This window comes from Erpetoichthys calabaricus, chromosome 1, assembly GCF_900747795.2.
Source record: "Erpetoichthys calabaricus chromosome 1, fErpCal1.3, whole genome shotgun sequence".
Taxonomy (NCBI): domain Eukaryota; kingdom Metazoa; phylum Chordata; class Cladistia; order Polypteriformes; family Polypteridae; genus Erpetoichthys; species Erpetoichthys calabaricus.
In genome coordinates, this window is record NC_041394.2 from 119,894,689 (window position 1) to 119,907,688 (window position 13,000).

General features: G+C 38.2%; 1 protein-coding gene and 1 pseudogene across 1 annotated transcript in view; one reads left to right on the top strand and one right to left on the bottom strand.

Moving 5' to 3' along the window:
- The window catches only part of LOC114655061 (protein PBDC1), a 187,032-nt gene that overhangs the window by 58,804 nt on the left and 115,228 nt on the right, over positions 1 to 13,000 (top strand). The gene's annotated exons all lie outside the window — the stretch shown is intronic.
- Positions 1 to 13,000, bottom strand: part of LOC127526958 (exportin-7-like) — a 113,166-nt pseudogene that overhangs the window by 14,412 nt on the left and 85,754 nt on the right.

Sequence of the window (13,000 nt, forward strand, 5' to 3'; positions counted from 1 at the left end):
AGAATATATAAAGCCCAAGTTCCAAAGATCAAATAAACACTTTCACAAAAGCTTCAAGAATGATTCAACAGCTTCTGTGGCGTAGCGCGCTAAGATTTGCCTCTTAGCGCAGAGCAGCTTTTCCTTGCCTCACAGACCTGAGTTCGAATCCCCGCTGGGGATGAAGTGTTGCTTTTTTTTTCTTTTCTTTTAAACCTCAAACGGACATAAAATTTATACATTGGTATGCACTGTCAGTTACTGAGATCGTTATATTTTCATGTGGGATGCTCCTTTTCAAATATTTTTTAACAATTGAGACTGCAATTAACAGGAACAACTGTCCTTATAACTTATTTTTAAGATCCATAACACACAGACAGACAGAGCACTGCGTAATAGAGAGACAGACAGGCAGAGAAGTCACTAGATGTATAAATAAACAGGGAAGCCACGTGTACTGAAAGAAAAAAAGAACATGTGCGTTGTCCTTGCTGCACTGAATAAGCGCAGGTGCTCTAACATCACCCCTCCCCCGATCTTAGTCAGATGGGGGGAGGGGTGATGTTAGAGCGCCTGCGCTTATTCAGTGCAGCAAGGACAACGCACATGTTCTTTTTTTCTTTCAGTACATTTCTTTCAGTAGATTTGCCTCTTAGCGCGCTACGCCACAGAAGCTGTTGAATCATTCTTGAAGCTTTTGTGAAAGTGTTTATTTGATCTTTGGAACTTGGGCTTTATATATTCTATAGTTTATGCCTACTACATTTTGTAACATTTATTACTAAAATATGAAAAAGTTTCCGTTTTAACAATGTGTTTACATAGATTACTTTAGAATAATGATGTCTTATTTCCACTGTAAAACTCCACTTCACTCCCACATAATCAATCAAGGCGTGACCTGGGAAAACTTTGCTCACGTTCTAAGTCGGTGGGGGGATGGAATAGCCGGCTGCTGGCAGCTTGTCTTTTATCAGCACATTTAGAGGACAAAGGATGCTGGCAGAGAGGTGTGAACGGATTTAAGAAGCGATTTAAGGTGGGCCGGATATACGAGTTTTTTCGTAGGCTCTGGTAATTCTAGTGTTAATGCATATAGAGATGTTTCATTTAAATATCACTTTGTCCATAAAATTCATTTTCATTTGTGTTTATCAAATTAGAATTTTGTGAAGGTAGAATCTGACATAACTGATTGTGGACACTGTGTGTCACTGTTATGAAATAAGCTCTGCTGAAGCTATTTCTTTACAGATTTCCTGGCACAAGTTTGACAATGATCATTCAAGCTGAAAAAAGGCAAGTCCCTCAAACATGTATGGGACTCTAAAATATTATAGTTTAAAAAAACACTTTATGCTTCAGGAATTATCCATGTGATTACCAAAATTATAGAATTCTTAACTCTTTCTGCAACCAAAAATTTAAATGTTTGTCTTACACATTTTTGTATATTGAACTTCTTTTTTTTTTTCTAAGACTCTGTGAAGCACCTTGAGCATGGGAAAGGCGCTATATAAATAAAATTTATTATTATTAATCTATCATATTTCATTAGTAACATCTTAACTATAAGCAAAACTTCATCACATGGTTATAAAAAATATAAAATTCTAGTTTTTAAAAGAAAAAAAATTTATTGTGGCCAACAGGACTTTCTCCATGCATGCAACATGAATAAAGCATATAGTACAGTGTACAACAACACTGAACTCTATTTTTCACATTTTAATCTACTTTAAAGGCAAACCTGTATGATAATAGATCCATAAAATGTAATAAAAAAAACATCTGATTTCTGTTGCACTTTTCCCAAGCTCAAAAAACTTTTTGTAATTTAAGGTTAATTATTGTGACTACTGCATTTGAAAGATTTGACCCTTAAAAGCTCTAAGCCAAACAGCTAGAATTTAAACAAAACCTAACCTGCTTTTAAGACTAGCAAATTTTATACAAAATTTTATAAGAATCTGTCTATTCATACTTGACTGTCCAAAAAAAAAAAAAAAGACACACTATTATGGAAAACAGACATACAAGTTTCCAAAAATTATTAAAACATGTTCTGAAGAATTCAAAAGATGTTTATCCTTTGAAAATCCAAAGCGCTGTTAATTTTGAAAATGATTCTCTCTATATATAGTAAATATGGAGCAATTAAGAAGGTCATAAAGTCTAACACAACTTCCTAGTAACAAACACCTCTACTGTCTAAACTGTTTGAATTTCTGTGCATATTATTATTCCTTAGATTTTTCTTAGATATCATGGTGGTCACACAGAAAATACTGTTGCATGAGTTTAAAAATATATTATAAAATATATAAAGATGACCACTTTAAAGGAATTGTTTTTCAAAAATGGTTTGCTAGAAAGTCACCTTAATTTAGTGATAATGTTAATTTCTTTTTCAAGTTCTATGTTAATTATTAAATTAGTACATATCAGTGGGGTATGTATGCCTTCAAAATAACTACAAACACAAGCTTAGGAGTAAGCAAGTTATTTTGACTGCAACACTATCGCTTAGAATCAATCTAAGTGTAGACAGAGTCATTATTACTTTTGGTGGTTAATGTGGTTTAAGGGTTCCTGATACAGCTGCATCAACCTGAAAGAAATGCTCTGCCAAATATTAAACACATTCATGTTTTAGTTATCACTATTTTGCATTATTATGTTGGTGGGAACTTGTGTCACCTTTTTCAACATTTTTCCTACTAAACAGAAAGGCAGTGTTAACACCCCAATTAACTATTTTAAAGCTAAGGTCAGCTGATCTTATTAAAATTTCAGTATTACCATACCAGGAAACATTACTGCACAATGATATTAGCTTCACAAAATATAAAGAAATGAAATATTCTTAAGAATACTATAAAATCTAAAAGGTAGACAACCTAGAGAAGAAAACAGGGTGTTTTGACAAATACAATCTGTATTTTAATAAATATAAGACAACACATTTATAAAAGTGTTATTACCAAGTGCTGTGAGTCCTTCAGAGATGGAAGAGAGAATATACATAATGACCTGAGGTTCCAGACTAGCAATGAAATTCATGTGGTCCTGCGTGAGTACCTCCAACAAGGAATAATAAGACTGGCTCAGCTTGGGATAGTCCTGCAGGATCAGAGGCAATAAGTAAACTATTCAAATAACTTTTTATATTTTTAAGTTTACATACATTTGAAACTAGAGTTCACTTTCTATGCATTTTGAGGTACACCCTGAATATTTGAGAAGACTTCATAGAAGTTATTATTACTATTAGCTAGAGCTACAATATAAGTATGCTGTACTCTATAGCAAAATAGTTTACTGAAGCAAGACACAAAACAAAATTTTTTTTATTTTTTTTTTTTTTTACAAATGACACATACTGAAAATGCTGTTAAGGGTTAATTTTTAAATACATCTTATTACATATTATTAAATCTAATATATTTTTAAATTATGAAGTTATGCCAGGATAAATGGCTTTGATTACATGAGTATTCTGGCTGTTTTCTTTTTCAACTATCACGATAATAACTGAATAGCTATATGACTGAATGAAAGCAGTGATACTGGTGGACTATAAAGAAGAAAAAAGCAGCTAACATAACAATAGATGTTGTATGTCAATAATAAAAAGTAAGAAAATAAAAATCACTGGAGGATAAAAGAGGTGGGTGATTACAGTACAAGGCTTCACAAAGTGAGCAATGTCAGAGGAAATGGTCTTGTGCTCATGTGTAAAGTATAATGGCAGAAATTGTTGCCTGCACTGACTGTTAAGTCTCAGCTCAGCTTGCACTAATAATAAATAATCTCAAATCATTTTTAATACAGAACTTCACATTTAACAAAGGAAAAATTTCTCATTATAAAACAAGCAGCAATAAATACATATTCTCTGCATGGTTGAAACCGGGCTAGTCCAATTAACTAGGGTGAGCTGGATAGCTTTCCTTTGAGTTCTTCCATGTTGAAAAGAAAATGGAATAGTAAGTAAAACTGTTACAATGGTAGTTAACTGTGGAAAAACAGGCCTGTAATTAGCTATGGTCAGTTCAGTATATAGTATATTTAATTCTAAAATTGATGCACTGTAGCATTCTAACTTGCTTTTTTACTCTTGATGTTAGATAACTAAAAATGTTTTAAATTATGGCGTTTTATATTTTGAATGAATGAACTAGAAACACTGACCATCTCTCGGTTTGCTTCACCCACTCATTACTTTCACACAAATGTACTTATTTGTTGTCCAGACACTGATGATTTGTATGTTTACAACCAGTAGAGGAGAAAGAAAGCTATATTGATGCCAAAAAAGAGTAGTAATATAACCTTAAAAACAGAACATTATCATTTTTAACTGTTCTTTGTAAAATAACAAATAACTAACAGCATGAAAAACGAATTGCTTAATAATATTTTCTGTACATAGTGTGATGTTTTCTTTCAACTTAAGATACAGACATATGATGTGTATAATTCATCAATAAAAATGGCAGATCTGCAGTCTTCCTTATATGTGGGAGACTTCTTATACTTAAGTCACTCACCAGTAGATCACTATGAGGGATAGACAGTAGTAGCTTAATAAAAGTCTGTAAGGCATTATCTAGTGCATCATCTCCATAGAGACGGAATACTCCAAAGTTCACGTAGTTGCCTCCAAGTACTGCCTTTAGCATGGAGAAGCATACTGAGATTCCTTTCAATTTTAGTGCATAAACTTGATCCTTTGGTACTTCCCCCAAAGTTAAAATACGATTGCCTGGAGAAAAGATGAAAAATTTACTTAAAATATGAACTGTTCTTATGAAACATGCCTCACATATATTTGGTTGTTACATACTATAGTTAAAGTTGCACTTATAAGTTACTATATAAAAAAAAGTCAGCTCTTGCCAAATTACATGTATATTGAAAGTTAGTCATTAGTTTAGAATGGCTAATTAATAGTATTCACTTTCAAAAAAACTAACTCATTTTAATTTTTAAAAACTTTACAAAAATTTAAGAATTTCATGTGAAGGATTAAATGAAGAATAGACATATTAGAAACACAAACATGTTTTCCTATAAACTAACTGGTAGTATTCACAAAAAATGAACTCAACATTGGAAAACAGTTTTACATAAAATTGCAGGAGAAAGAAGGCTGAGGCCAAATCCAACTGATTTTTAAAATTTTTTTAAACATATGACAACAGTCACTTGGGACATTAGTAAAACTACTCTTATACACTTTAAAAATCCTTTTTTCTCTTTAACTATCTAGTCAGGACTTCTTTTCTACACACACTGATGAAGCAGAGATGCCAGGATGTCTTCTATGCATGCCATGTTGTACCTTATTTCATTTTCTTCTTTAACAAAGAGAAATTGTTATTTAATAAATGGAGTATCACTCAAACAGTACTAATGAAAGTAATGGCAAATGTTAATGGTTGGAATAATGACACTCCAAAGTCATTTTGTTTTTGAAATGTTATTGCAGTCACACTGCCATTTGGTCATAAAGGCTTTTAGTAGCCTTATTTTATAGACAAAAAACTAAGGAAATTTGTGGATTAACTCAGAAATTTACTAAAATGTGTTTATTTTCATTAGTTAGAATAACCTCGCACCTTTGATAGCAATCACACAAAACAGTCCAACGTAAGACTTTGATGCAAGGAGGTATCTAGTGGCTTAATTAACCCCTTCAAGGGTCCATTCCTTTTCCTAATTATTTTATAATAAACACAAATTTAATGTTGTAAAACAATTAACCTAACATGGAACTATAAAACAACTTTTTCCAAACCACCTAAAACTACTTAATTCTTGTGTGAAGCTATTGTGATGTTTAACATACCCAACCTGGTAAATGTATGCATAAGCAAAGGCAACTTACATGAGTGAAAAGGATGTATAACACTTGGGCTTCTGTCAATCAGTTACATACACTTCTAGTACTGTATATCTGTTCTCATTTTTAAGCTACACTGAGTTACATAGAGAGAACTAAAACAACATTAATTTACTGTTAATTTAACAGTCTACTAAAGGCTACCATTAAATTTTCAAACAAACCTTTCCTATTTTTTAAAAAGCTTTAAAAACCTACACCTTGTAATGCATCTTCCTTAGTTGATTCTTTCATGCTCACTGAACACAGAACAAATCAGCATACTCTTGGCCAAGACAATAAAGAAACAGAGTACAAACTGGCAGATTACAACCATATCATGCATCATATGGTTAGTATTTCTTTACTTTCTACCTTTTAGAAACAGAAATATGATGAGGTGTGTTTATTACTTAAATAACATGGGTTTTGATGTTTAATTGGATTGTATTGAGAAAAAACTGGAAACTGAAGTTTAGCTTAAGCCTATTATTCTAAGTATACCTTTTTGAATATGCAAAGGAAAAATATGATTTGGGATATCAACAGTAACCCTGTTATAATGTTATAATAACCAAGTATGTTTAATATGGTTAAAGGGTAAATTACCCTTTAAAGAATTTTAAAAATGCATTAATGACTACTATGCTTATAGCTTTCAGATGACAAGAACTGAAGTTAGAAAGTATTCACATTACCATAGGTTGTAATCATTTTGCTGGTTTCTCTAAAAAGCAAGATACCATTGGGTGAGGAAACATCAAACTGTAATCTTTGTGACCTGTAAAAATATAAAAAAACATAAAAACCGGTTTCTGCACATTGTAATACAAAACTGATTTTTCACAAGTAAAACGCTAGCTTGTTTCATTAGAAACTCCACTATTTGTTAATTTTAAACTAAGCACACTTCCTTTTCTGATGCTGACAGTACCTATTTTCATATGTTTAGATTTTACTCATTGTGCATACCTAATTAAAATCTTCTTAGTATCTGTCCTATAGCTTAATTTCCTTCCCATATATGCAAGTTTTTTTTATCAGACACGTGCTGACCTGTTATGAACCAGCTCTGCCATGAGCTTGAGGACTGGTGTTGTGCAGGCAGGGTCGTGATACCAAAGTTCAATTGCTCTTTGCAATATTGGCATGTAGGATGGATAGCTGCCATCAGGTTCAGGAAAAAAATTCATACTATTCATACACATTCCAAATCAAAAATATTTCAAGAATCTAGACATTTAGTAATAATTTTAAGGTGGAGAACGTTTTGATTGATCTAGCCTAATGAACTTGGAAATGACACAGTAGAAAATATGGGGAAAAATGCAAAGATTTTTGGCCATGTAAAGAACAATGACCCTAGGAAATTAATCTAAAAGGCTAATGGTTTTCATTTTAAATATACACAGTCATTGCTTATATTACCAGAAAAATGAAACTATTACTATTAACTATTACTATCTTGCTCCTGTTTCTTTGTATAAATGTTTAATCTGAAAGCCAAATACCTTTTACAATGGCTCTATTTTTACTGGATCAAAAGTTATTGAACATAACATGATCTTGTATATATTAGTATATTATGACATTTTGAAGAGGCAGGTTTAAAAATCTGTTGCCGATGAACTAAACTAAACTATATATGCATGGAAACTACTAAACAATCCTCAAATGGTTAAATATAAATATAAACATCCTGTAGACTCTGGTCGTTGGGTTATTATGGGACTATGTTTATGGAATAACTGTTTCTTTATTTACACAGATAAGACTTGGAATATTTTGCAGGAGAAAATGTCATACAGCAGACATATACAATAATAACAGTGTGATTCCACTTATGTAACCTTTTACTCACACAGGTGACAATTTGTTGTAAATTTGGCACAGGTAATCACTTCTATTGAAATCAGACTGCTCCTTTAATAGCCATCTTTAAAGCACTTACACAAAAATACCATACTTATGCACTACATGTAGAATCAAAAACATTTAAAAGACCACAGGAACTCATTTTAGTGAATAGGAAATCTCCAGTATTAAATATGAAAGACTTGACATTTAGTGATGGAAAGGATACATCCAATCAAAAAGCATCATGAAGCTGGTCTTTGCATTAAAAGCAAAGGCGATCCCCCTCAAATCTCGAACAAGCCCAACCAATGTTCTCTGCAAACAAAAATAAATGAAATCAGTAAAAAAAAATTATCTAAAAGAGAAGCTTCTGAAACTTTACAAATTAAACACAATACAGAAATGTATAAAAGAGTTAATTCCTGAAAAATCTCAAACAAATATAAAGATGATGATTAAAGAAAAATCTGAAAAGCAATCAAAGGTGATTATTACAGAAATTAACTCAATTTATATAACTTAATTCAATTTATGCACAAAAATAAAAGCTGGGAATTATAATATTCAATAATTTCTTGAATGTATACATTTGAAGAACTGGCAATCACAGCACTGTTTTGATAGCATAACTCAAAAGCAGAGTAGCTTCAAATGCTTTTAAAAACAATCTGACCACCTTGGAGACCTTACTTCAGCACATCAGGTAGTTTTGGCAAACAGCATTTTCAAGTAATTCATCTTTTATTTTTAGCCTCCTCTCTTGAAAAATAGTCATCCATAATAATACCAAGAACTACGCACTAATTTGCACATGTAATGTATCACAACCGGTTTCATTTTTTTAATTTTAATTTTCAATACAGTCCTAAAACCTGGGGGACCATACATAAATCTAGATGGCACCTTTGCTTTGGTGGATGGCCTGCTGAGTACTGTAGAGCACTGGTAGCCTGTTTCTGGTGAGAAATTTGAGTCCTGAAATAGTTTAAAAGTGCGACAAGCACCAGAATGAGTTTGTTTTGTTTTAGAGTTAAGCTCATTGGGACTATTATTTACTTCCTCCTATAACCTTTGCCATGATGACTTCCACTCCTCATGTTTGCATAATAAAAGGAAAAGAACAGTCGCTGCACTGAAATATCTGTGATATGTTGAAGAGTTACATTATGAAAAAAGTTATATACTAATTTTTGTTAACCTATTTTCTTTCTTTTTACATGATCTTGCTGAGTTGTGCATCTTACTGATTCTGGTATTAAGTAAAACAGGTAATGATGTCCTTCCCATGGGCTCACCACCTATGGGAGGGGCCAAGGAGGTCGGGTGCAGTGTGAGTTGGGTGGTGGCCGAAGGCGGGGACCTTGGCGGTCCGATCCTCGGCTACAGAAACTGGCTCTTGGGACGTGGAATGTCACCTCTCTGAAGGGGAAGGAGCCTGAGCTAGTGCGCGAAGTTGAGAGGTTCCGGCTAGATATAGTCGGGCTCACCTCAACGCACAGCTTGGACTCTGGAACCAATCTCCTTGAGAGGGGCTGGACTCTCTACCACTCTGGAGTTGCCCCCGGTGAGAGGCGCCGAGCAGGTGTGGGCATACTTATTGCCCCCCAACTTGGAGCCTGTACATTGGGGTTTACCCCGGTGGACGAGAGGGTAGCCTCCCTTCGCCTTCGGGTGGGGGGACGGGTCCTAACTGTTGTTTGTGCGTATGCACCGAACAGCAGTTCGGAGTACCCACCCTTTTTGGAGTCCCTGGAGGGGGTGCTAGAGGGCATACCTTCTGGGGACTCCCTCGTTCTGCTGGGAGACTTCAATGCTCACGTGGGCAATGACAGTGAGACCTGGAAGGGCGTGATTGGGAGGAATGGCCCCCCTGATCTGAACCCGAGCGGTGTTTTGTTATTGGACTTCTGTGCTCGTCACGGATTGTCCATAACGAACACCATGTTCAAGCATAGGGGTGATCATATGTGCACTTGGCACCAGGACACCCTAGGCCTCAGTTCGATGATCGACTTTGTGGTCGTGTCGTCGGACTTGCGGCCACATGTCTTGGACACTCGGGTGAAGAGAGGGGCGGAGCTGTCAACTGATCACCACCTGGTGGTGAGTTGGCTTCGATGGTGGGGGAGGATGCCGGTCAGGCGTGGTAGGCCCAAACGTGTTGTGAGGGTCTGCTGGGAACGTCTGGCAGAGCCCCCTGTCAGAAGTATCTTCAACTCCCACCTCCCGGCAGAACTTCGACCACATCCCGAGGGAGGTGGGGGACATTGAGTCCGAATGGGCCATGTTCCGTGCCTCTATTGTTGAGGCAGCTGACCGGAGCTGTGGCCGTAAGGTGGTCGGTGCCTGTCGTGGCGGCAATCCCCGAACCTGCTGGTGGACACCGGCGGTGAAGGATGCCGTCAAGCTGAAGAAGGAGTCCTACAGGACCCTTTTGTCCTGTGGGACCCCGGAGGCAGCTGATAGGTACCGGCAGGCCAAGCGGAATGCGGCTTTGGTGGTTGCTGAGGCAAAAACTCGGGCGTGGGAGGAGTTTGGGGAGGCCATGGAGAATGACTTTCGGACGGCTTCGAGGAGATTCTGGTCCACCATCCGGCGTCTCAGGAAGGGGAAGCAGTGCAGTGTCAACACTGTATATGGTGGGGATGGTGCGCTGCTGACCTCGACTCGGGACGTTGTGGGTCGGTGGGGGGAATACTTCGAAGACCTCCTCAATCCCATTAACATGCCTTCCAATGAGGAAGCAGAGCCTGGGGACTCAGAGGTGGGCTCCCCCATCTCTGGGACTGAGGTCACCGAGGTGGTCAAAAAACTCCTTGGTGGCAGGGCCCCGGGGGTGGATGAGATACGCCCGGAGTTCCTCAAGGCTCTGGATGTTGTAGGACTGTCTTGGCTGACACGCCTCTGCAACATCGCATGGACATCAGGGACAGTGCCTCTGGATTGGCAGACCGGGGTGGTGGTCCCCCTCTTTAAGAAGGGGGATCGGAGGGTGTGTTCCAACTACAGAGGGATCACACTCCTCAGCCTCCCTGGAAAAGTCTATTCAGGGGTCCTGGAGAGGAGGGTCCGTCGGACAGTCGAGCCTCGGATTCAGGAGGAACAGTGTGGTTTTCGTCCTGGTCGCGGAACAGTGGACCAGCTCTATACCCTTAGCAGGGTCCTGGAGGGTGCATGGGAGTTTGCCCAACCAGTCTACATGTGTTTTGTGGACTTAGAAAAGGCATTCGACCGTGTCCCTCGGGGAATCCTGTGGGGGGTACTCCGAGAGTATGGGGTACCGGCCCCCCTGATAAGGGCTGTTCAGTCCCTGTACGATCAGTGCCAGAGCTTGGTCCGCATTGCCGGCAGTAAGTCGAACCCATTTCCAGTGAGAGTTGGACTCCGCCAGGGCTGCCCTTTGTCACCGATTCTGTTCATAACTTTTATGGACAGAATTTCTAGGCGCAGCCAGGGTGTTGAGGGGGTCCGGTTTGGTGGGCTCAGGATTGGGTCACTGCTTTTTGCAGATGATGTTGTCCTGTTTGCTTCATCAGGCCGTGATCTTCAGCTCTCTCTGGATCGGTTCGCAGCCGAGTGTGAAGCGGCTGGGATGAGAATCAGCACCTCCAAATCCGAGACCATGGTCCTCAACCGGAAAAGGGTGGAGTGCCCTCTCAGGGTTGGTAGCGAGATCCTGCCCCAAGTGGAGGAGTTCAAGTATCTCGGGGTCTTGTTCACGAGTGAGGGAAGAATGGAGCGTGAGATCGACAGGCGGATCGGTGCGGCATCCGCAGTAATGGTCATGAGCTATGGGTAGTGACCGAAAGAACGAGATCGCGAATACAAGCGGCTGAAATGAGTTTCCTCCGCAGGGTGTCTGGGCTTTCCCTTAAAGATAGGGTGAGAAGCTCAGTCATCCGGGAGGGGCTCAGAGTAGAGCCGCTGCTCCTCCGCATCGAGAGGAGTCAGATGAGGTGGCTCGGGCATCTGATCAGGATGCCTCCTGGACGCCTCCCTGGTGAGGTGTTCCAGGCACGTCCAACCGGGAGGAGGCCCCGGGGAAGACCCAGGACACGCTGGAGGGACTATGTCTCTCGACTGGCCTGGGAACGCCTTGGGATTCTCCCGGAAGAGCTAGAAGAAGTGGTCGGGGAGAGGGAAGTCTGGGCATCTCTGCTCAAGCTGCTGCCCCCGCGACCCGACCTCGGATAAGCGGGAGACAATGGATGGATGGATGGATGGATGGTAATGATGTCACATATATATTTTTTGCTACAGTACTCCTGATTAAACATCTCTTTGTGCATTTGGTTTAAGATTATATAAACTTGGTATTAACAAACAATTTATATTAGGAAAACATGTCAATGATAAAATAAAAATAAAATATTCAAAATGTTAAAGGAAGCAAAGGCCTCAGAGAAGTAAAAGCTGACAAAAAATGGCACTGTAGTAGCTAAGCATGTAAAACAAACAAAAATCTTAATAGTATATTTGTAAATTTTACTTATTCTTTTAACATGGTTTACATTTACATATTATTGAATCTGGACGTTAAGTGACGTCTTATAAAATGGATTAAATGTATCTTAACAGGATGCCACTGAAGGTTTTCAAAAACAATATAATTTTGGTAACAATACTTGTGAATTTCAGATTCACATTTTGTGGTCTTTGTTTTATTGTTTTTTCTTTTCAGTGGCACAGGAGCAAAGTAATGTGAGAATAAAGGGTGTGTGCATAAAAAGAAAACAATTTTGCATTATTGCATTATTATTTTTGCATATAAACCTTTTCAAGACACTCAGAGTGGTTTACATAGAGAGGGGGAACCACTTCAACCACCGCCAATGTGCAGCATCCACCTGTATGATGCAACGTCAGTCATGTTGCACCAGTACACTCACCACATATTAGCTATTCGGTGGAGAAATATTGAAAGAGATAGCTAGCCAATAAGGGACAGGGAATAATTACGGGACATGAATGACCAAGCCATGATGGGCAGTTTAGTCAAGACATTGGAGTATAAACTGCACTTTACTAACGATGCCCTTGGCAAAGATGTTTTGGTAGTACCGGCAGGTGAGGCAGCAACATATGTAACTGAGAAGAAGCATAACCAGAAGAATCAGTTCGGGAAACAAGTAGATAATGACCAAGTGTTACTCATTCCTCTCCTTTTCTGATGCTAAGAAACTTGTCCATGCTTTTATCACATCCTACATTGATTACTGCAACTCCCCACTGACAGGTGTCCCTTCAAATCTTAAATCACATCTCTAGTTAATT